Here is a 21,204-nt window from a genome sequence, read left to right as displayed (position 1 = left end):
AATTTTCTTCTTGTTCTTCTGCAGTCCTTTGTTCTCCACCAGACTGAGGCCAAGCACAAAATACCACCCAAGAAATTCTTGTTAGTGCTGTTAAGAATTACCTAGGTAAGTATTAAAGAAGAATAGTGCATGGGGTTCTTTTTCCTAGACAATTAGAAGAGTAAGTAATTTGCTAATTTCTACCAGCAAATGAAAGAAAAACAGAGATCATGGCTCCATTTCAAGACAATTGTTCACAGAATTTTGACTCTACTGAAATGTTGATATTGGGGGAGGCATTGGAAGTTCATTTCATATCCAGCAGAATTAAATACATAGTTCTTACATAATCTATTTGAATGCATATTACTCAAATAACAAAGAAGCTCATTCCAGGTAAAAAAAGAGGAAGGCACGTCTCTCAATTTTATAAGAATTGAAGAGATGGACTGTGAAGGTTTTAAATGTGAGGGGAGTAGGTGAGTTTGTACTGCTTATAGCAAAAAAAAGCAATCCAATAACAACCATAAAGCCCTTCTTGTGAGCTAAGTTATGTAAATTGAAGAATGCCCTTACTGTCAGCAGGTATATTATTTCAAAGAAGACAGACAACTGTGTTAATCTCCCTTCTGCTTAATCCCTGTCTCTCCACAAATCATCATGTCGACAGTTTAAACAGATTTAGATGTGACTGAAATCAAGAAAAGAAGATAGTCTCAGGATACTGGGGCTGATGCAGGCCTCCAAGAGGTAATTTTGTTTGTGGTAGAGAGAGAGCAGTGGAGAGAGAGTAAATCTAACAAATCTAACAAAGCAGCCCTCTAGCCCAGCCCTGAGGATCAAATCCAATTCTACCAAAATACACATTAAGCCCTGTCTATCACAGCTTTGCCCTTGAAAAGACAAATAATGATGAGATTCACCTCGTTGTGTTTGCCTCTGGAGAGAAGAGACAGAAGACATTTAAGGAACCTGCACTATTGCTCATTTTGAATACCTTTTATTATTTAATTCTTATTACCTTACAGCAGGGGTAAAAAAAAAAAAAAGTTAACTCTGTTAGTTTAACCACTTGCTGTCCCTTAAGTAAGACGCAATAATCACTAGAGTAATAGAAGTCGTAAATAATTGAGAAAGTTGTGGTCAGTGGAACAGTGGCTCATGCATTATGCATCTTGACTAAATTATTTGTCGCAAACTGCATCTTTTGTACTTTTATGTGAAAAGGACCAATTTCTACTTACTGCTCTACTGAAAATAATTGTATAAAATGTTCTCAAAAGACTGCTGTGAACTGAAAAAAAACCCCAAACCCACCCAGTACAACTTTGAATATTTAATTTAATCATTTTCTGAGAATATAAAAGTTAGATTCACTTGTATTCCTTCTGTGTCTGGAGTCTGTCTAAAACAGTCCTTTAGCACTATTTTTCAGTACTTAATAGTCAAGATTTAGATGAAAGAAGTCCTTTTTCAATAAGGATTACTAGCATGTGACTCTTGAAGTTTTTAAAGCAGAAATTCTATCATTTAATCACTTTAGCTTTAACTCTTATCTGATCAAATTAGCATTTGCAAGACTACACCTAAAATAACAAAAATAGTCTTTGGAATAATCTTCAATGCAAAGAAAATTATAATTACCTAGGTGGTCTGCATGATCACAGCTTGCAATTCTGTGTCTTAGAAGAAAACTAGAAAATTAATTAGTTAATATTAGTGATACTCTTTGAAGATGAATAGCTATATGAAAGCGCCGAGAATTATTACAGTTATTAGATAGCACAATTAACTGCTACTCACAATTAAAGAATTGAAGTAATTTAACTGAACTTAAGGGGATGCCACTGTTAGCAGTTCCTTGGTCCAGCTCCCCAAGGTCTAGCTGATCGGCTGAGGGGAATGCAAAAGAAAATCTGGACAGATTATCAGTGTGTAAGATTGTAGGACCCCTTGGAAATGACCAAAACAGTGCAGGCTTCTTGATCCAGCAGTGGCTGGGAGCCATTCTTCAGCTAGAGTTTGCACAAGCAAAATCCACTCTGTCCCCTTCTGCCAACAAGTACCATATCCCTTACCATCCCTTGCTGTGGGGTCTCTCCTACCTGAGGAGAGGCACGTAGAGGGAAGAGGTGGGGACACCTCACAATATGGGAAATGGAGCTTGTGTTTGTATTCTCTTTAGACCATTTGTAGTCTCCTCTGAAACCTCTCGACTCAAATTCAGACTAAATTATTTCTGAGAAAGACTTCTGGTTTTGACAAATTAGATTTTTAATGTCAAAAAAAAGACTTTGTCAAAATGGCTCTGACCTATTCTAGATCCAGTAGTTCATTCCCTGGACCTTGAAGGTGCCTCTTTTGGCAGACACTGCCTCTTCACAATTACCATGCTGTGTTTTAGCACTTTTATCTGTTTGTATATATCCATTCATTGTGTCCTTTCAAATATGTTTTCATGTTATTCAAACATGGTACTATGTGGCAACTGCCACCTAGAGATTTATTATATGTGGTTTAAATTGAGTTTACAACATCTGCTGTAGATTTCATTCTCAGCCAACTTTCTTTACTTTGTGAAATACAATTTTTTAATTTCTTACATGCTTTTAGGTCATAGGAATGTGACAAGGAAGTCATAAGGAAGTACAAGATATAATATTCAAATTACATATAATAATATTAGCATATAATTTGCTGAAAATGAATTGACAAATTTAGATTCCCCTTCTACATTGTGAGCCACCTTTCCCGGAACTATTCATAATTCAGACATATTAGAAGAGTCCTTAACTGTGGTGTTTTATGAACTGTTGAATATTCATAAATTAAACTATACATTTTCTTAAGATTGTTCAAAGGAGCTACATAGTGAAAATTCTATTCACCGATTGCTTCATTGTTCATAAAGTATTGCTTGTGTTTGCAAAATTAGAAATGAGATTTTACTAGTACTTTCTCATCACTTCTAAAAACGTGCTTCATGAAAACATTGTTCAGTGAACTGCTTTGCCTGGATACCTGCAACAATAACGTTATTGTGCAGGTGAAAAGCAATTCTGATGGCAAGTTGTCCTGGTTCAGCTAGGATAGGGTTAAGTTTCCCCAGCAGTGGGGAGGGAGCCCCAGCCAGGTTATTCGATGCCATGCTGAGGTCAGGTCCGAGCACCCAAGCGCTGGAAGAGTTTTGGGACGGGTCGGTTCCCTCACTGCTGTATCTGTGCGGTATATCTCTAGTTCTGTTCATGGTTATTACTGTTATTGTTGTTGTTACACTGTTGTATTAAATTTCCCCTTATCTCAGCCCCAGGGTTTGTATCTCACTCCCTGCTCCATCCGGTCCGAGGGTGGTGGACGGGCAGCAACAACATGGTCCTGGGTCACGGCAGGGCCTAAACCACCACACAAGTTTAAGCTAATTCTTTGTCATGGCCGCCTTGAACTTCTACTGATTTTTTATGTGAATAATTAATAGAGATTTATCATTTTTGAATTGGATTTCTTTCAAAAAGTGTGGAAGTTATGAATGATTGGGCATACGTTTTTAGTGGGCCAATGTTTCAGTCATTGAATGCACAAAGGACAATGGAAGTCAGCAATGAGCAAAGTTGCAGACTCCTTTAAATGAAAAAAATCACCCTGGCAAGGGGACTGTGGTTTGTAAAGATCTAGAAAAATTAGTGGTAATTAAACACAGTAAGAGGAATAGTCTCAAAGTTAATTACATAATTGGAAACACAGAAGAAAGCTGTGACAGCCCTATTGCTCTGAGCTATTTCTCTAAAGGAATCGTCTGCACAGAGATACCCAGTGCTCTCTACTGTGCTGGGGAATGTTTAAGGGTGGTAACCACCTTATATTGCCTGCGGTAAAGGCAATCTCTTTAGAGACTAAAGAAGGGAGAGCTGGATGTCTGCCATGGCTGAGCCGTAGCAGACGTTATAGCACCAAACAGCTACACTTCATAACAGTAACGCTAGACAAGAATGCTCTTTTAGGGTTATGAGCCATCGTTTCAGATGCTACATTTAGAACTGGATGACGGGGGTGAAAATACTAATAATGCATCTTTCCAAATGCAAATAATAAAGCAGCTGTCTCTAGCTCAGGGCTGAGGTGCAAAAGCACAGCACTATGATGAAATCTGATCAGTCACTGTTCATGCTGTCTGCTCAGCCCTGAAACCTGGTCTTCATGAGAGTGAGCACAAGGGCTGTGACAAGGGGAAGTGTGTACTCTGTATTATCTTGTGGCACAGTCAGGTCCATTCTGTGTAGCAATAAGAGATTTTGAACTCTTCTGCTAACCTTTATCCTAGGCTAACAAAGTACTGCATTCACGGAAGAAGAAGGATCAGAAGGAAATGGTACAAAAGGTAAAAAATATTTTAGAGAACACCTTACTTAAATGTAGATAATAATCACGTCATGCAGATGTGATCACAACTAAATAATACATATGTCACCATCTTAATTTCGTGCCTTTGCGCTATTAGATATTCCAGTGCAATTCTAGCCTAACAGGTAAGAACACACAAAGGCAGTACTCTGGGTACTGCGGTATCAAACCTTGCAGTTAAATTCCTTACTGCTGCCCTTGCCTGGCATTGACTTCTTTGGGGCAGTTGTATTTTATGCACTCAGTGGAACTATGCGCTAGCTGAAATATAACTTGTAATGCCTTGGGCCTGGATTGCTTTATATCTTATGAAAATGTTAATTGCTTAGTAGCTATCCTCTTTCATTTTTTAATTAAACATTTTCCTTGGAAAAATTTTATTCTCGCAGTGTGCCACGTATTGAATCTTTTTAAATAACCTCCTTGAATGAAAAGAAATACAGTCGTTCTGGCTTTTTCCCTTTTCTCATATTTCTAAACTTTATTTCTTTGTTCTGCTATCTTGATAGTACTGACATACAAAAAGAATCATCTTAAAGCTTTTTTGTTCAGTCTGATTTTTGGCTGAACTTTATTATGCTGCTTCCATTGTTCATTCTTGTTCTGGTTATGCAAATATCTTTATATAGGCAAATTTTAATAAAAACAGGCCTGTTTCCAGTATCTCCTTGAAGTTTTCATGCTTTTATTCATTATACCATAGTGTCTGAGAGAAAAATAAAAGAATACTATCTAGAAAGCCAAGTGGAGAGTGCAATGAGCACAATTTACTGTGAAGGTTTTTCTGATTTTGACAAGTGACACTCTAATTATAGATTGCAGAACCCTCTCCACTCCCATCAAAGTCCAGGTGCTCTACTTAAACAATTCAAACTTCAGAGAAGTCAAAATCAAACTTCAGAGAAGTCACTGCTGCTTTCAAGCTACACTCACAAGTGTAACCAAACCACACACATGTGCTCCAGGAAGATATTTGGTGTAGCGTGTTCCTTTGGCATTTGCAAGGCTAATCCTCCCAAGATTATGCACACAAACCATCATCATGAGAAGTCAACTTATGCTACAGATGGGAAAAATTATGCCAGCATGTTCCTATGCAACAACATTCCCAGAAGAAACAGGACCTGAGTGGAAGAAAAAGAATATGACTTGTGTTGAAACCAATGCTCAAGATAGGAATTGTCAAGTTTCCTTTGCCTGATCCTTCCAGCATCTCTCAAGAACTACAGTGAAAAATTCATTCACTAGCATGTCACTGAAATGGGAAAGGAGGCTGACATCCCAAATTTATCCCATTAATCCAGGTTTTCTGCACTAATCATGGTATGTAGCAACAAAAGTCCAGTTCAGTTTCATAGAGTTAATGAGTTTAAGGAGAAAGGGCTCTTTCCTCTTGTGTATGATAGCAAAGATCTAACTTAATATCTTTGTGATCACATTGTAATTCTTAATAAAGTGATAGAAGTAATTGCACCTGATTAGTGTTCTGGATGTAATGTTCTTAGACTACCGTAAGACTTTTGGCTTAACACATTTTGCTTATGAAATTAGAGCAACACAAAGCCAATATGAAACCTATCAGAGGATTAAAACTGGCTGATCATTTCATAAATGGGTATAAGCAGCTCCCACTTTCAAGAGTCTACCTCATCTGCTAGCTGTTTAGTTCCCTTGCTTCTTTCGGTAACCAGCAGAGAGAAAGAAAGAGAAACTTCTTCAGAGAGCAAAAATGTAACTTGCATGCTAAGTAATAGCAATAATGGAAAGGACCTACTACCACAATTCTGTAAGGAGACTGGCAACTGAGATAACTGAAATTTCAATCCCCCAATCAGAAAAGGTAAAATAAATATCATCATTTGTATCAAGAGAGGATAGCAGTTAGTTTTTGAACATATGCTGTATGGTATATCTGTGATTACACAGAAGTACGTACTTCTAGAGGACATAAATAACTTCTACAGGACATAACAGTGTGTGTGAAAGGCAAACAATAAGGACAGGATCATTAATAATAAGGTTGGATCACTTGCTTAAATAAGCACCAGTGTAAACACTCAGTATGGCTTTCAGTATTTTTTGATTCATTTAGTACAGGCAAATGTAGCCATACTTACAGAACAGAAGAATCTCTCTCCTATTGCTTTATCTGAGGACATAGGCACTAAGAGACTGAATCAGCTAAGCACAACCTCCAAATGAAACAGTGTAGTGAAAACCAGTCACATAAATCCTGATAGAATAAACAGGATGTTTATATGAAATAGATAAGAGATCTGTATTTCTGTACTTGGCAGTGGTGCAAACACGTACTGCAATAATGTGTTGTCCAACTCCAAAGCCTGCAATATGAGAAGGGTGTTAACAGTGTAGAAAATGTTTATACAAGATCTACTGATCAGAAAACACTTCTCACAATACATGTCCTTCAGTAACTAGTTCATTCAGTCTGCCTCGATAAAGGGAAATTTAGGGGATTGCATGCCTAAAGTCTCTGTACCCACATGACAAAAAGGCACTTCATAATGGGAGATTCATCAGTCCAGCACGTAATCCTGTAATGAGATCAAATGGTCTAGATGAAGTAAACCAATAAACCAAATTCAGATTGACTACAGAGTACTAAAGTTAAAGACTAATAAAATAATTTGCTACAGATTATGGCAGATTTATCTCTGGAAACACTTTCAACAAGATTGGTTATTTTTCTAAACAGAAGACTCTAGTTCATATGGGAATTAATTCAAAAATCTCCAATGGACTGTGTTATGCAGGAGATCACAGCAAATGATCACAATGGTTTCTTCCAGCTTTTATAATCTATGGATCTCTGAACTTTGCTCAATAAAATGAGTGCAGATGCCTAGCTGCAGGCACACCAGATAATAGACTAAGCTTTCTCCTCTTCTCACCCTTGATATGTAAGCTCATATTCAAAACTCCCAACAAACAGACCACTGAAATAAATTAATATTCCTCTTGATACAGGTGGCTGGTGCGTAACTCTGAAAAATCTGTTGACTGTTTTATGTTTAGGCATCTGGGGCCAGAACTGAAAGAAAATTTAAGTAACTAAAAGCAGCAGTCTTCAGGGATAGGACACAACTCACCAATGGCTGGGTGTCAGTTCCAAACCCCCCAAAAAATCACATAAACTTTCTCTATAATCAGATGACAGGTGTAGGCATCCCAATAAATTGATTGCAAATCCCAAACAAGGTGTCCAGGAGAGCTGGGATGATTTGCTGCCTGATGATCTCTTTCTTCCTTGCTGACTATGGTGTACCATAAAAGCCTTGCAAAGACTAAATACCCAACTTGTAGACAGCTAAGTGGGAAAAATATGAGAGTATTTCATTAAGGGTAGAATTCTTGTTCACACCCTCAATGGCTGCCTAACACTGGTGTTGCAACTAAAGATATGGGTATATATACCAGCCAAAAAATTAGTTAACACTGTGATAGAAACATTTAAAAGACTTTAAACTTCAAAACAATACTTTACTAGATTGCCATGCATTAACAGTACACATTCCAGGTGGCTACTTCTTGCTCACTATCAATAATTCTCAGTACATATTCAAAATATTCAGTCCTTAACAATCATATCCTAAATTAGCTATGACTACACAGTGCCACTGAACTGATGAGGGATAGTTAGCTGGCTGACAGCTATGGGCTTTGATAGCCTTAGCCATCTAGACTGGGATGTCCAGGTCTAAGACCTTTTCAGTAAATAGTTATATCTATTACGATTTTAATACACATAAGGCTTATAATCTTACAGAAAGTATTAAATTGAAAGCAGTTGACCCAGAATTATTTATTTTTTTTAAGTAACTGTTGCTTATTGTAATTTTAAGTTTTACTTCTGCTACAGTCAAAATATCCCTATGAGCAAAAATAAGACACCCATCATATGTGGAACCAAGTATTTATTTTTAGGCTAGGTAAAATCTTAACAAATTTGACTGTGGAGACAGTGGTCCCTTCCTCCTCAACTGTAGTGAGGTAGGTATAATTTTACCACTCCTAGTAAAGGGCCACAGGCTCTGCCCTGAGCTGAGATCGTAGGTCTCAAGGCTATCCTGGGCTCACCTCGGCTGGTTCTGGGCTCAGCTGATTTCAGCTCCTGCCTTAGGGCCAAGTGCCTGTTGCCTCCCCAGCATGAGCCTGAGCTCCATCAGTGCCTATGTGGGAAGGGTCTGGAAACACAGTTCCTTAGTTGCTGTCTAAGAAACAAGAGGCCGTGGGGAGGCTGAGAGTGGGGAGGGTGTGAGGACACACTCACACTCAGCTGGGAGCAGCCAGAAGCCCAGGGCAAAGAAGCATAATCCCAAGTAGACCCCGATACATTACACCAGTACTCCAGCAATACACCCCAACAGGCCAGCAGCACTGCATTTCTGCCAGGGAAAGAATTCAGGATGCCAATGACTCATGGTAATGACCCAGCACCACCTGGCTGGGGGAAGGATGCCTCCATTGGCCTTATAACCTGGAGGGACACTGGGACAGTGAGTACAGCACCAGCAGAAAGGGGCAGATGTTGGAAAGGGTGTTTTTGTATAACAACTTTATGGATATTATTAACATTAAGATATTTCTATATTAATTTGGACTGTTAGTTCTAATATTATTTCAACTGGCTTAATGACAACTTTTGCTCTATTTTGATCAGATTGTTAAGATTTTAATCAAGCTAAAAGTTAATTCTTAGATCTACAGATGAGGTGTATCTCATTTTTGCTCCTAAGAAGATTTTGAGTTTAACATTTCTGTCAAAATTCAAGTTTCTTCCACTACAGATCCGTGCAGAAAGATGTGATTGCTCAATGACATATTGTAGTAGTAAAGATGAAAAAAGAAACTGAAAAATCACCCTGTTTACTGGTTACCATAAGTGAACTGTCCTGCAAAACCACCATCAATTAAACAAAAGATATTTTTATTCAGTGCCTGAGTAAGCACCAGGTTATAGCATCTAGGCAGCTCAGTTTCTTTTTCTCCTCACGCATGTTTCTTGATTTGTAGATAATCTAATTTACAATGTAAATCTAAATTAACCTAAAGTACTGGTCTAAGGCCTATTAAATTAGAAGACTTTCTACAGACTTCAGTTACCTTTGATTTACTCCTTATGTCTTAACTCTATGTACAAAGGATACCAAACCCAATAGGTTATTTAAACAGATGTTCCAGATTTCTGCAGTTACTACATGGTATTGCTTTATGTTGAACCAGATAAGCAGAAGCTTTCTAAACAGATGGTTTACATGTTCCAGCACAGGTGCAATCACCAATCCATTCCTGCTCATCTAAAGATCTGGCTGTAGGGATGAAATTCCTTCTAGGTATAGTTTGTCAGCAATCACAACAGCTGTTCTGCTGAACAGAAAGTTGTCATTTCTGCAATACATGTGAGAGTCAGGGAAGATAAACCTTAAAGGTCAATGAAAGTTGTGGTGTACTGAACACTTTAAATTCAAAACCGTAAAACTCAAGTCTATCCAGTACATTCTGATGTGTCCCTGCAGCAAGCAATGAAAAATTGAGACTGACTAAATGGGTCTTTGAAGGCTGTAGGACAACAGCGTGTGAGTACAGATGTGTGCTGCAAACCTTTCTGCTGGGTTAGAAGACAGTTGTTCACTGACATGAGGAAGGAAAGAAGCAGCCAGGTTGAACTAAAGGAAAGGGAGGAATCCACTCAGCATTTACCATATCAACATCACAATAACAGCTGATGCTGATGAAGATGGAGTTAAGGTAAACAGGAAAGTTTCTGGTCATCAAAAGAAAGAACGACTAAGACATGATAAGGAATGTGGTAAAGATACAGCCCCCCAAAAAAGGTATACTTTAACTGATAATCTTGAAGTTAAGTTTTGAGTACAAATAAACTGAGAGATCATAGAAACACTGTAACAACCAGTTGAAGAAACATCTCTGGGCACCAATTAAAAATGTAAATTACATACTGGTTAACCAAATCCTGTCAGTTCTGGTTGCTTTTCACAGACCTAGTCAAAAAAGGAGCAGGATCAACCTTCCCCATTCATTTTTCTAATGATCTTGGATCACCGATGAGAAAAAGTAAAAGCCAAAAACTGCAAAGTCTATTGCGTTTCCCGTGCTATAAGAAACTTCTCTTTAACTGGATGAGTGAAAGGGTGTGTGGATGGATGAATGGAGGGAAGGATGGAGAAAGAAAGATAATGTGTATACGCACAAGTATATGCACACACACATAAGTATATGCACACATAGAGCTTTCATGCATATAGAAGTGTGTGTGTATAGATAGATATATATATATAGATATATATATATCTCAAAATGTATTTGCTACAGACGAAGCTTAGTTCAGGCAAACCCCCAGGGAATACATTCAAAAAGAAAAAGGAAAAAAAGTGCTACAGTGAGAAAGCTTTTGAGCACCCTCAAGTTAGCTGACGAACATCCTTTTCAAACAGATTCAAACACTGCGGCATGCATGAATGGTACACAGTTGAGGAAAACAGAAGAGTTTGCAGTAGAAAGAAAATCTGATGCTGTGCAGTAGCTAAGGTAACATTTTTGAATTTAAGTATCGAAACAAAGAACTTACAAAAACAGAAATGAAACAGATGCAGTATAGCATACACAGCTTATTAAGTCAGTCACAACATTTCTGGTTTATACTGCTATTTTAACCACAGACTTCTGATTTTTAAACAAAGCTCCTGATCTCATGCAGGGTTAGCATAGATTTTAAATTCTGATAGAAGTGGTTTCGTGTGTTAGAGAAAACTCAATAGATGGAAAATAGATTGTTTTTCTTCAGTGATTATTTTATTCCACAGATCACGGAGTTGCTAAAGGCAGTGGGACGCTCCCCTGTGGTGCTTTTTGCTTGGTATTTGTCAAGTGAGTTGCAGAATTGTTCATCCGGTACTAATAAACAATCTCATTAATGCTGTCTGAGCCTTGCTGCCTGCTCCAGCAAATCTGTCCAAACCTTCATAGACTAGTCACCTTTACTGCAACACACTCTCTCCCCTGTGTGCAGGGAGAACTCCTCCTCCCTGCTGCACCTTATCTCCCCAACTATCCATTTGTGGTCCCAGTCATTAAATTAACACAAAAAGAATGATGTAGGGGAACTAACATACCAATTTAACAGGTGTATATTGCTTTCACAAATTACAATACATTAAGCAGTATGAAACATATGATCCAGGGGACTGATAATTTTTCATCCCCCTATTATTCATGGACCTTTTTTAGTCATTGCAAACAGTCCATTAAAACTAGAGAGAAAGCTGATTTACAAGCAAGGTTTCAAATCCTATTTAAGGGTACCTTGGATCTCAGTCCTCTAGGAAAATCACATTAGTTTGCTCTGCTAGAGCTTAGAGTCCCTCCAAAAGCAAATGAAGTCTCAGGACTCATTCCTATTGTCTGATTAGACACTCCTCAACCTGGAAAAACCTTACCTATGTGAACAACATTTATGTATTGGGTCCCCAGGTATTTCCACTCCAGGTAGAAGGAAGGTGAAATAATTAATACTTTTCTGGACAAGGTCCCTTAACTACATCTAAGGATTTCTGTATGTCTAAATAGAGAGGTAGGTAAATAGCCAGTTACATTTTTCTAAGAAACCATTTTCCTTTGAGAGTTTAAAAATTTTAATGTGGCTTTTTCTTATTCAGTTATTGTTTTCACTGTATGTAGAGTCTTTATAAAGTATTTGTGCAATAGGCTTACTGTTAAAAAATATATTTGAGTTATGAGAAGAGGAACCATTAATGAAAAAATGACGTCAGACTACCCTTATAAGAGAAGGTCTGCAGATGTGAATGTATCGAAAAATCGTTCAGAGCATCTATAGAATGCAAATATAAGATCTGAAGGCTCTAAAGCCTCCAGAGTGAGTAGACTCAATAAAAGAAACATGAAAATTACAAGAGGTCATTACAGAGAATGTTTCTATACAGACAGAAATCTCAGCTCCTGTTTTGAGAGCTGACCTACACACAAAACATCCAGGTGACAGATTTCTTTGGGATCAGGGGAAATCATTCATGTGTGTACATGTCACATCATCCTTCTGCTCAGCCCCTTTGGGTACTGAAATTTCCAGATCCTTCTCTTACAAAAGTGTGATGACAGACAGTCACTCCTTTCTGACTGAGCTAGAGTCAATTCACAAAAGGTGATAATTCTTTCTAAAGGAACATAAAAATAACTGTTTAATGAGGAGCTGGGTAGCATAGTTTTCCCTTCAAACCTTGCTCACAGCACCCAGGGCATTTTTTCAGTCTTTCCCAGAATTATTCATGCACACCAAGAAATCTCATTTATTTTATTCTTTGCAAAATATGCTTGGCAATTTACTAATGCCAAAAGGAGGAAAGGAAGATGATTCCTTACCATTAGATTCAGATGCTGCTTCAGAACTGAAAAGCAGAGATTTAAAAGTGGGCCGAATTCCATTAATGCCATTTCATAAACTTTCCTCCTGCATTCTCATCTGAAACTCTTCATCCTGTCTGGCACAACAAACCAAACAGCTGTTACATGAGAGTGACACTTAGACACTGCCATGCCTAGATCCACCATTCAAAGTGGGTGAAATGGAAAGTCCTCATATTCTGCTGTTCCTGCTTTCTAACATCAATTTTTTACTAAAAATATATAAAACATAAACAGTTTTTCAATATAGATATGTTTTAAAGGAGAAAACACATGTGTAAATATTTTCAGTAATTGATTCTTAATAAATATTCCTCCTTGACGTAGGAGAGAAAGATTTTAGTGAAATCTGAAATAGTTATTCAATGCCTAAAATTCATCGGGAGTTGAATTCACATGCATAAAAAGTCCATAAAGCACATGATGAACCCCTGGAAAGCAATCCAATACATCCTGCATCCTTAACTCAATTAGATACTTCTGGTATAATTTGATTAGCTAACTACCTTTTTTGCTACAGGCATACATCACCAAAGCATGGAACACAATGAAGATGATACCCTCAGCCACAAGGGTACCATCTACAAGGCAAACAATAGGTATCTCTTTAAAAACTTGCTCTTGAGCTGTTTGTTTCAGCTGTCTTTATATGTCAAAGAAAACACTGCAGAAGGGAATAATAAAACACAGATATTCTTTTTATTTTATTGAATTATTAGCCATCAAGAGAAAATAATCCCAATGCATGATTTTGCTGCATGATCAGTCAGCTAGGTCATTTCAATAAAGCCTAATCCATAACACTCCACCAAAAGGAAACAGAAATTAAGAAACAGACTTACCAAATAAAATTAATTTATTCCTCACACAATTTTCTTGTTGTTGCCATTGTCCATTTTCTCTCTCACCATTCCTCCTCATTTTGCCAAACCTAGTTGTACTTATTTGAGCTCTTCTCCTATTTCCATGTTTTGTCCTTTCTAGTTATTTTCACCCTTTTTATAATATAATCTCTATTCTCTTTTTCTTTTCAATTCAGTCTAAAGGACTTCCTAAATTCTTCATCTCTTTTCTATATAGTGATTTATTCAGCTTCTGCACTCTCCTGTCTAAATTTTCTGAACATACACTTCGAAAGTTTGTTTTTCGCTTTTTTCACTGAATTATGTTCACCCATGCTCATGCTACATTGTTCTGTTTCCTAATTTTTAATTCAAATAGACATTAGCAATGTACCACAAATCTGTTGTTAAGATGTCAACCATTTCTTAACTAAAAAATAAAAATACCTTGGATAGGGAAGTCAGACATTTGGTATAATTCATTTTAATGTTTTCAGCAGGATTGAGTAACTGAGGGGAGGATCAGCTATTTAGGAAAATATTCCTTACTTATACATATGTGCAACTGCTTGCATTTCATTCAGTTCTGGATTTGCACATACATGACCTTGATGACTTTGAAAGACGTGGGTCTACACTGCATATCAGAGCCCAAAATGTAGCTCCCTGGTTTTGCAGTGACTGCCACTTTTGCAGTGAGGTGATCATGTGCAGGCAAAACAGCTTAGGTCTGGAAGCAGTAAAACAAGGCAGTGCTGGATCTGACTAAACGAGCCCTACCTCCCTTGCACGATTGAGCTACAGAATAACACAGCTAGCTTCGCTCCTTCTGGGTCTCAGGATCCCCTCTGATCTCTCTTACACTGCCAGAAGACTTACCTAATCCAAGTGTCTCTGTATGCACGATGCGGTTGGGCTCTTAAAATGACAAGGGACAACCATTCTTGTGCTCTTTTTTGGCACTGACTGATGGGCTTTTGTAACCTGAAAAGAAGCAAATTTGAACCCATACCAATAACACTGTTGTAATTTTGCAATATTTTATTAATATGTAGTTAGATGCTAAGTATATGCTTTTTTTTTTTTTTTTTTTTTTTTACTCTGTAAAATGAATATCCAGGGACCCTAATATAAGGATGTCTGTGTGGTGAGGAACATATCAGAACTGTATTTAATGCCATCTGAAAAAGTATCACTGAGATGCCAAGGCTTAAAAAAGTCTTAAGGAATCTTTGTTTGAAGAAAATTCTCTGAGTTATCCTGATAAATACCTAAAAGTCTTTAGCTGCCTAGGAAAGGTTATTCACAGAGAAGCAGCATATCACATTAATGCAAGCAGGAAGCTTTGCTAACAAAAACAACTAACTGTTTTGACAGCATAGGTGAAATCACATCTGAGTTGCACATGCAGGACTGCATCAAGCACTGCAGAAATGTGCAGGGAACCCTTTTTTTAAAAAATGAGTATGCAGAATTGATGACTGATGTGCAGTACTGTACTGCTGCTTATGTTAAGTATTGCCTTAGCATAAAAGGGATATATGTCTCATATTTTGTACATTTATGCTCAGTCTGATTATCTGTAAAATACTGATGCAGAAGACTGATCCCTTTCTGGATAATATTTAAAATTCTATGTCCCAGCACCAAGACTCATCAACCCTATCCAAGGGAGGTAGTATAATTTGCAACATCCTTCTATGTCAGGAGGCTAATCTAGCACATCAAACACAGGACTGACTCCCACACTTGTGCTCTACCACAATGCTGACTATCATGTAGTGCCTATCCAAGCATAGTATATATGTCAACACAGCCCTGCCCCACAGGACAGAAGAATATCCCTAATTCAGTACTGACTCATATAACAGCTGTCATCTTATTCACATAAAAGAAGCACAATCACAGAAACATTCCTCTGAGTTGTGGACAGCATGCAGCCCTGATACAAGCTATCTATGTGAATCCCCCATTCCTGCAACTGCAGCACTTTGCAGCCTCTGCTGTGTTTTTGCAGTGGGTTGACCTTGGTTGGCTGCCAGATGCCCACCCAGTCACTCTCTCTCCCTCATTAACAGGATGGGGAGAAAACAAGATGAAAAAACTCATGGGTTTAGATAAAGACAGGGATATCACTTACCAATTAGTCATGGGCAAAACAGACTTACCTTGGAAAAAACAATTTATTGCCAATTAAAATAGATTTGGAAAATGAGAAACAAAGACATTAAAATAACACCTTCCCCCCACCCCCAAACACCTTTTCCCAGGCTCATCTTCACTCCTTCATTCCCAACTCCTCTACCCACCCCCAGCCCTCAAACAATGCAGGGGCATGAGGAATGAGGGCTGTAGTCAGCCCATAACAGCTCCTCTCTGATTCTCCTTCCTCCTCACACCCTTCCTTTGCTCCAGTGTGAGTCCTTCCATGGGCTGCAGTCTTTTTCAGGATAGATCTGCTCCACCATGGTCTCTTCAGGGGCTGCAGGGGAGTCTCTGCTCCAGCACCTGGAGCACCTCCTTCTGTGACCTTGGTGCTCACAGGGATCATTCTCACACTTTTGCCTCACTCCTCACAGCTGTGCAGCATTTTGCTCTTTCTTAACTATGTTTTCTCAGAGGCACCTCCACCATGGCCGAGGGTCTCAGCCGTGCCCTGCGGTGGGTCGGTTGGTGTCCGGCTCGGGGCAGCCCCGGCCTCTCCCCACAGAGGCTGCCCGGCAGCCCCCGCTGCCAGCGCCTGGGCACGGACACCCAGCACAGTTTTTTTCATCAAACAAGCTCTGTGGTGGGGGAACGGGCTATTTGCTAATGTCTAGATTGAAAACAAGGACATGAACGGGTTAAATGAGTTGCCCCAGATCTTAACTTTAGAGTGTGACAGAGCAACCTCAGCAGGTGATTATACTTGTTGTCAGCCAGAAATTTCTGTAGGGTCTCTCAGATGATGCGATTTACATCAGCTATGGCTGTGGACTGTGAGCAGCAACTGCGTTAGTTCAGGGTTATGCACAAACACAACAGAGCAGAATTTTCCTGACATTTATTTAATCATCTTTGGAGGTTTTTGTCATTTTGTCCATGACCAGAGAGATATACTTATTACTTGAAATGTTGCATTTTTTACATTTTCATTCCTTTGATTTGTTTAGCTTTCTACAAGGTCAGTAGGATGTTTTAGCTCAGTGCTGTTTCTTAGATCAAAAATACACCATGGCATATTCTGAGAAATGTACAACCAAAAATCTTGCAGCTTTCCTTACTGTAATATCCAAATGCCTTGCAGTAGTAATGGCATTTACAACATTCTATATTTTAATATAGGCCATATAGATTTATATGCTTTTAACAGTGGTTTAGGGACTGTATTATGTAGAACCTGAAGGAATCTGATCACTAGGGGTTAAGAGGTATCTGCAGTGGGTGCATGCATATCAATGCATTCTTCAACAGCTCTAACTTCAATAAATATTTCTCTTCAGGTGCTCCCATAAAGAATTAACATAATAAGTCAAAGACACACACACACACAAAATACATTTGGATGAAAGGAGGAGAGGAGAGGAGAGGAGAGGAGAGGAGAGGAGAGGAGAGGAGAGGAGAGGAGAGGAGAGGAGAGGAGAGGAGAGGAGAGGAGAGGAGAGGAGAGGAGAGGAGAGGAGAGGAGAGATAAAATACAAAAGACCTTCTGACTGTGTTGAGAATTCATACAGAAGGGGGAGAGCAACTGAAATGCCCACTTACCCAACCAGAAGGAAATCCTCAATTATAACAAAAAATATTCTTTTTATATTAAAAAAGAAAAGTCTCATTATCTATATTTACATCTGTTGTGCACAGGTATATCAGGTGGAAAGGTAAGTTAGATGTGCAACAGATAGTCAAAGTTTCCCCTGGTCTTCCCTGTAAAAAGTGGGACAAGAATAGCCTTAGACCTCTGCAAGCCTCCTTGACTAGTGGCTGCTGCAGGGACACAGAGAAGTTAATACAATGTAAAGCAGCTTTAACCCTAATTAGCACCAATACAAGCCCATCGTCAGGACTGTAGGACCACTCAGGGACTGGAAAGTACTGTACCCCCTCAATACAGTTTCTTTGTACTCCACCAGATCACCTTCTGCCACAGCAAACTCTTAGGTACTTACATGAAAGAACATTTTGTTCCTTTGAACTGCTCTGAGAAAAGATCAAAAACTAATCTAGACTATTCAAAAATGTTTATTTTCTTGCCCTCTGAAACTAGCATCAGGCACATGAAGCCATTTAACACACTATTTGCACAGTACTAGAATGGTTTAGAAATGTATTGTGGTTCAAATAAGTCATAAACTCCTTATGACTTCATATATTCAAGAATTATGTACTATAGATTCTTCAGTAAACTGCACTGATGATAACAATGGTCTTGAATGTAGGAACTATAACTTTCTGCAGCTATACTCTGCCTTTTCAAATATTTTAGTTTGTTTTCCTCACCTAAGATTTACCAAAAGGGGCTTTCCACTGCTGAAGTTCTTTGACTGAATCTGAATATTGGATAAGATGCCATTCATTGTCAGAGGACTGCAAAAGGTCTTCTCTGAATATAGCAACCTTCAAATGTCTGTATAATATTTAGACTGCCCTTAACATGGTAGCTGGACTGAACTAATTATCACGAACATCAAGAGGTTTTCAAAAATAGAGTCATTAAATATTTTTCCTTTTCCTAGCACTAAAAAGCAACTCCTGGCTTTGTTAGCATAAGTTTTCTCTTTAATTGGGTGCTAATGATAGTGCTTTTTCAAGGATTTTCATGGGTAGTACCTTGGCATAAGTAAACATTGTGGCAGGTGCACCTGCCCAATGAGATCAGAGCTTCTTGGCTGCTGAAGTGTAGCAGCTTTGGGCTGCCTTTGTTCTCAGGGCCTCGTGGCAATTGGGGCCTCTGGCCAATGGGAGCCGCTATTGACCACAGGTCAGATCGGGCCTGGGGATCAATGGAGTCCCCTGGGGGAGCCATTGGGAGCTCGTCCCCTGGAGCAGCAGCTGCGGTCGAGGACTCTCCCCTTGGGTCCGGACGCTGCCCAAGGAAACTGCTCGAGGGGCCTTGGGTTGGGACGCTCCCCTGAGGAGGTCCTCGAGGTTGAGAGCCCTCACTTGCCAGGTGAGTGATAGAGCGTTTTGGGTTGTCTAAACCATAGGAAGTCGTGCATTGTTCTGTGTTTTGGGTTGCTTAAACCCTAAGGAGTTGTGCTTTGTTCTGCATTTTGGGTTGTCATTAAACCCTAGGAAGTTGTCCTGTTCCCCTCTCACAGACATTCAAACCTGTAATTTACAGAGAGCTAGTTAATTATGTTAATAATAAATATTTAATTTTTGGTGGTTGGTTGTTTATTTGAGAGCCTCCGTAACAAACATATACTTAGGTCTGGTAAACTTTGGGTCTAAAATCTCAGGTTCACATCATCATTATAAAGAGGATATACAGGTACAACACTAAGTATTTCCTTAAATTAACTTTGATGCTTTACATTTCAGAATGACTCATGACTAAAGTCATTAAAATCTGCTCAATCATTAAAATAAAATAGTGATTTTCATAGAATCATGGAATGGTTTGGGCTGAAAGGGACCTTAAAGATCACCTAGTTCCAACCCCCTGCCATGGGCAGGGACACCTTTCACCAGACCAGGTTGCTCAAAGCCCCGTCCAACCTGGCCTTGAACACTGCCAGGGAGGGGGCAGCCACAGCTTCTCTGGGCAACCTGTGCCAGTGTCTCATCACCCTCACAGTAAAGAATTTCTTCCTTATATCTAAAATAAATCTACTCTCAGTTTAAAACCGTTACCCCTCATCCTATCAGTACATTCCCTGATAAATAGTCCCTCCCCATCTTTCCTGTAGCCCCCTTTAAGTACTGGAAGGCCACTATAAGGTCTCCCCAGAGCCTTCTCTTCTCCAGGCTGAACAACCCCAACTCTCTCAGCCTGTCCTCACACGGGATGTGCTCCAGCTCCTGATCATCTTCATGACCTCCTCTTGACTCACTCTAACAGGTCCATGTCTTTCTTTTGCTGGGGGCCCCAGAGCTGAACACAGTACTCCAGGTGAGGTCTAGCAAGAGAAGCGTAGAGGGGGAGAATCCCCTTCTGTGGTCATGTTTCTTTTGATGCAGCCCAAACTACAGTTGGCTTCCTACACTGCAAATACACATTGGCAGGTCATGTTTTGTTTCTCATAAACCAACATCCCTGTGGAGGTTTGAACTCAAGGCGGCAGCCAGAAGCCATGTGGCCGGCCCTTCACCTCCCTCTCTCCCCTCTGATCAGACAGACAATCCCCAAGTCTTTCTGTGCAGGGTTGCTCTTAATCATCACTCAGCTTGTATTTGTGTGTGGGATTGCCTCAACCCACGTGCAGGAACTTAACAGCTATTTTCTTGAGTCAACCTCTAAACAACTGTTTGCTGAATTTCAGTGATGCATGATTTATCACTATCCTTGTTCTGGGTTTTTTTTTGCTCCAAAGTAAACTCAAAATTAGGAAAACTCCTCTAGCAGCAGGAAAAAACCTCTCAAACAACTGGAATGTGACAAACAGGATCTCAAAGCAATATTCTTAATAGATATTTTGTTTTTCCAGATATTTAATTAAAATCTATTTGCTCACTGTATTCACAACTGATGTTTATTGGTAGCTTTACTCCTTCTATTATTTACATTACATGCTACTTTGTGCCCAAAGATTTCAGGGAGGTGATCAATTTTCTGTCCTTCATGATTTAAATGGGTTCGGGCTGAGGCTTGCTCTTTTCGTCCTGGTAATGCAGGAAGGTGTAGAGGAGTGAGGTCTGTCAATGATGACATTTGAGGCGTGAGGTTTGTCAGTGATGTAGTGCCATAAGCCCTGATCCTACCCTCTCTCAGTCTAATGGTAACAAGATTCATTATTCTGTAGGAAACTCGTAACAACCTGCTGTCACTGTCCTCCAGTGTGCAAAAGCACTATCTTACACCAAAGACTATCGTTATTCGTGTTCTCAAAACATAATGACTTCTGCTTTGAGATTCCAGGAAAAGAACAAATCAAAATATTATTAAGATAATTTACACACTGACCTTAACAGCAGTGACTTTATCTGGGAAAATATTATTTTTTAGTAAACATTCTTTCCTACAGAAATGCTTCATTCTGTGTACCAGTCTTAAACCTTGCCCCAATCAGACAAGGAAGAAGAGAAACTGGCAGCAAATGAAATACAATTCAGCTATTCTCCTCACTTCCCAGGTCAAATTTCCCTTTACCTGAGATTTTTAAATGTAAAAAACCCCTGACACTCCATTCTGCAGGAATTCTGAAATTTTGAACAAGATGATAAACTGATTAACCTATGAAATAGGAACAGGGTAAAAAATAAAATTAAAAAGTTGATGTTGAATAAGTTCATCTTCAAATTTTACATCAGTTTATAGTATTATATAGTCTGCTTAAAATATTTAACATTTTCTTCATTAAATGAAAAATTGATGGTGATTATTGTT

Source organism: Athene noctua, chromosome 3 (genome assembly GCF_965140245.1).
Source record: "Athene noctua chromosome 3, bAthNoc1.hap1.1, whole genome shotgun sequence".
NCBI lineage: Eukaryota > Metazoa > Chordata > Aves > Strigiformes > Strigidae > Athene > Athene noctua.
Note: the sequence above shows the minus strand (reverse complement) of the source record.